Raw genomic sequence first — 4,641 nt, forward strand, 5'->3', positions numbered from 1 at the left:
CTGAACTGGTGGGATTTTTTTTTTTTTTAAGGAGAGGAGTTGGGATGGTAGCCTCTGCCCCACTCCCAGGTGCAGCTGATTTCATTCAACAAAAAAACCCTGAAAAAAAACGAGTGCCTTAAAGCTTCATACTGGGGTGAAAATTGGTTGCTTTCAGATCTTTATCCTAGGCTTAGTTATTCAAATTTGCTTTATGTAAGGATCACCAGGGGAGACTGCCATAAAGAATCAGATTCCTGGGGTCCCCCTGCTCATTAACCAGGCCCTTTGGGAATTCATATTTTACCCCAGTGTCCCTGTGAGACAGCGCAGTGAGAAGCTAGGAAAATTCCTTGCTGAGTGGAATAGGGGAACTGAGGCTGAGGGCTGCACTCAGTGGCAGAGCAATTGAGGGCCAGGTACACGTGGTCACAAGGGCGGGCCTTCCAGACAGGGGGCAAAGCTGGGAACACAAGGACTTTGCCCCCAGGGTGGCCTTTCCCCTCTGGAGACAACGTCCAGGCCTCAGGTGTGTCTCAGCCCCAGGCCCAGCAAAGCAGCAAAACCAGGTGGGCCACACCAACTGCAAAGATTGAAGACCCCCTGCCCCGGCACTGACCCATCAGTGAAGACCAAGACCCTGGAAGAGCCCACCTGGAGAACTGATGCACGGTCCACTGAACCCTCCCCGGAGATGCCCTCCACCCCAGATTCCAGCCTGCAGGAGAGAGATAAAAGCCTCAAGACAAAGGACCCGGCAAGCGCCCTCCCTCTGGGAAGCAGCCCGAACCATTCTCTTCCCGTTTTCTTCCCCCACTTCTTTCCTTACAGGTGCGAGTCTCCTAAACGCCAAGGCAACGGGCAGCTGGCAGTTGTCCCAGGCCGATCCCCGGAACCTGTCCCCAAAGCCCCTGTTTCTCCTCCTTCCCAGGGAGCAAAGGCAGTCCAGCCTGGGCTCGCCTGTTGCTTCTGCCATCCATGCTCAGCCCTCCTTTGTGTCACCGTCCCCAGCGTTCATAAACGCATCCTCCCAGTCACCTGGACTCGGGTTGTGACGCTTTCCTCCACCACGTCAGGAACCCACACCCTGCAGCAGGCAGGCCCACTCAGGGCCAGGCCCCTGTCCGGGAACACCTGGGGAGCTTGTCCACGGGGATGTTTAGTGTCGACTAAATGCAGATGCAGCCTCCTGGGTCTGGGGTTTGGGCAGTGGGGCTCCGCATTGCCAAAGCCCTCCCAGGCGATGCCCGGTCCTGGGCCCGATGCCTGAAGTAAGAGGAGGACGAAGGGCACCGAGAGTTCAGGGGGTTGGAAGTGTGAAGGGGAAACTGGGGACAGAGAGGGTAATTGGAACTGACTTGCCCATCTTGCCACTACCTTGTATCGTGCGTGATCACCGCCTTCTCGGTGATGTTCGCTGCACGGACCAAATGGTGCGGGTACCGCCTGTGGAGTCTGCTACACGGGGAAGAGATGCAAATCCACTCCGTGGTCCAGGAGAAAGGAAAAAGACCACCTCCTCTTGGACATGGAGATGAAATGAAGCCCAGGTGGGACACAGGTTAAGTGCAGCTCATTTAGAGGGTGCCTGGGGTCAGGTTACAGTTGAAGGAGAGGCCCCGACCCCCTGCCCCAGTTCCTGCCCCCCAGGGACTGGCCTAGATGCCACCAGGTTGGTCACCTGACCTCCAGTAGAGGGTGATGGAGGAGTGGGTAACGGCGTGTTGCATCCTGTTGGAAGCCACCCTGGGGGGCGGGGAGAGGGGCTGGGACTCCGGGGTCTGCGGAGGGGGTCCAGGTGCTGTTGGTTTGAGTAACTGGGCAGAGAGGCTGGACCTAGTTGGGGGACCTTCCTCAGCAACGCACACAGCAGAGGTGAGAGGAGGGACTACGGGTGCAACACAGGCTGGAGCCCAGGTGCACCTGAGGGGCTCTGGGTCGGAAAAGGGGTGGCAGGGAGCTGAGTGGGGGCTGGAAGCCTGAGACCAACCCAGAAAAGGGGAAGACGGGAACAGGCAGGGAACATGCCAGAAAATTCCTCCACCCTCAAGAAACAGCTTGTGCCCCTGAAGTGGTGACGAGTCAGATAACAGTGACATTTGCCCCATACCCCAGGAACTCTAAGAATCCAGCATTATCTCGCCCTCAGAACAACCCTGGGTTAAGAACACTAATAACACTCATGTTATGAATGAGGAAATGGGTTTCCAAAGCAAAGTGGCTTCCAAAGGAGTGTGCATCTGATTGGCCCGCGTGGGGCCTGGACATTTGCATGACTAATGAGTTCCCAGGTGCTTCTGCTGCTGGTCCCGGGGCCCTAGGTGGAGAGCCATCCATTGGTTTAGAGACCCCACACATCATACGGAGTCATCCCGAAGTGGTCATGGGAGGCCTAGCGCTCTCTTGCTTAAAAGGTCTGGAGGGAGAGGAGTGTAAGTGACTTTTGGGGAGCAGGAGCCCCCTCCCCAGGGTGAGGGAGGAGAGGAACCTGGGACCATCCTTGCTGTGGGTGACGGAGAGTTCCCGTTAGGATCTCCCGTTAGGAGTAGGACGCTGAGCTTCCCCAGGCTGCTCAGGAAGATTTCTCCGTATCTTCCCTGGCCTCTGGACACGCCCTGCTCCAGAGCTGAGCCAGTACCTGAAGAAACAAATCTCTGAAGGTAAAGGCACCTCTGTGACTCAGCAATCAATCATGCACTTCGGGGAATGAGCTGGGCCCAAAACGAATTCAGCAGGAATAGGACGAGGCTGAACGTGGGGGAGGGGGTGGCCTTGGGACTGAAGGGACCCTTAGCAGCTTAGTTGGCTGGGAGAGGCCCCAGAGTTTGGGAATCAAAATTCGGCTCCACGGTGGCGTTGGGCCACACAGGCCTCGGTTCCCTGCTTCTTTAAAGTGGGCGTGTTATTCCTGCTCCAGAGGTTTCCGTGCCCACCAAGGAGCAGGACAGCTGTGCTTCTCAAAACACGATGTGCATGTATTCGTGTTTCATTATAAAAATAGGCATTCGTTGCAGGAAATGCGGCAAACGGGAAAGGAAAAAAACTGTCACATGCCCAGATTTTTGTTTGTGTTTGTTTGCAACTTTTTATTTGGATGTAATTTCAAACCGGCAGAAAAGCTGACGGACCCGAAGCGCCCCACACGCCCTTGTGGCCAGCTCGCCAATGTGTTTCTACTTTGCCCATACGCTTCCTCCCTGTCTGCGTATGGATACACATCTGCGTGTCCCTCTTGTCCTGACTCACCCGAGCGTGACACCCGCCCGCTAGCCCTCCCTGCTTGGGTGTGAATTCCCCAAGGACCTTTTGAGTTGCCACAGTAGGAATTGCAGACTCACACAATTTAATATTAAAACCACACTATTGTCTAATACACACTCCATATTCAAATTTTGACCATTTCCCCAATGACGCCCTTAATAGATATTTTTTTTCTCCCAGAATCGGATCCAGGGTCCCACGCACGTAGGCCTGGCTGCCATGTCTCCAGAAGAATCCAGAACTCTGCCTTGGCCTTTCTTTGTCCTTCTGGAACTTGGTGCTTTTTGAAGACCAAGGGCTGGTATGCTTTGTAGACCGACCTTCAGGGTGGGTCTGTCCAATCTTTCCTCCCGGTTAGTTTCAGGTGTGCATTTTTGGCTGGATGTGGTGATGTGCTTTCTCAGCGAGGCGGCCAGGACGTCAGTTCCCAATGCATGTGGGTGTTAGGGTTGTCCCCACGGTCAAGGTGGTCTTATCCTGGACTGGGAACATCCTTACCTGCACCTTTAACGGCACATAGGAAAAGCAGTGACAGACCACGTTTCATGTCGGTACCTGGGTCGGCAATGGGGTGGATACGGGGCTTCCTTTCTTTTACAATTGGGAGGAGGCGCCTGATGAAGGTGCTGCCTTCTCCTGGCAGTCAGAGAGGAACACTCACGCACACTGAGGATTTGAGAAACTAACTCCTTTCCGGGGTGCCCCCTGGGTAAACCTGTGTGCTTCCCCTGTTTGAAGACCCCTGCCTGGCTGGACATCCTCCCAGCATTACGACCGCCTCCCCCAACCGGCTGCCGTTACAGGACTGGGCCCAGTGAGCACGGGTACATTCATCCCTGCAGCCCCGCCTCCGGAGCGTGCTTCGAAAGTGTTCGTGGAAGGACAGCCTGGGATTTTATCTGACCTGCTAGAAGATCCTCACCAGTGAGGACCCGCGCACTGTACCCACCCCCCAGCCCAGCCCAGATACTGAGTCAATGTCACATGATAAAGCACGGGCCAGCCTGACCCTGAAGAGACAAAAGCAAAAGGTGGCTTGTGCCCTCTCTGTAGGCCACGCCCCAAACCTCGGAGCGCCCCGCCCCCCTCCGCAGGCCGGCTGAGGCTGCAGTTCGTTAAGAGAGATTCACTCCTGAGCCTTCCCTGTAGGATGCAGGCGCACCTGGGAAGGACGGCCCTTAGCAGGGTCAGTCTCGCAGAGTTTGGTGTGGACGGGTTCGTCTCCCTTCCCCAAGAGCAGGTGTTGATAAGGTGTCACGGGTCCCTGTTTCTCAGATATTGCCCACGGGGACAGCACGGGACACTTGGGCTCATCGCCTCCTGGGGGTTGGTCTGGCGGCAGCTCGGGGTTCCTGCTGTCTTCAGCTCACTGTGGTGACTCACTGGCGCCCTCATTGGGGA

This window comes from Sturnira hondurensis, unplaced genomic scaffold (genome assembly GCF_014824575.4).
Source record: "Sturnira hondurensis isolate 20B ecotype Veracruz unplaced genomic scaffold, ASM1482457v3 Scaffold0004257, whole genome shotgun sequence".
NCBI lineage: Eukaryota > Metazoa > Chordata > Mammalia > Chiroptera > Phyllostomidae > Sturnira > Sturnira hondurensis.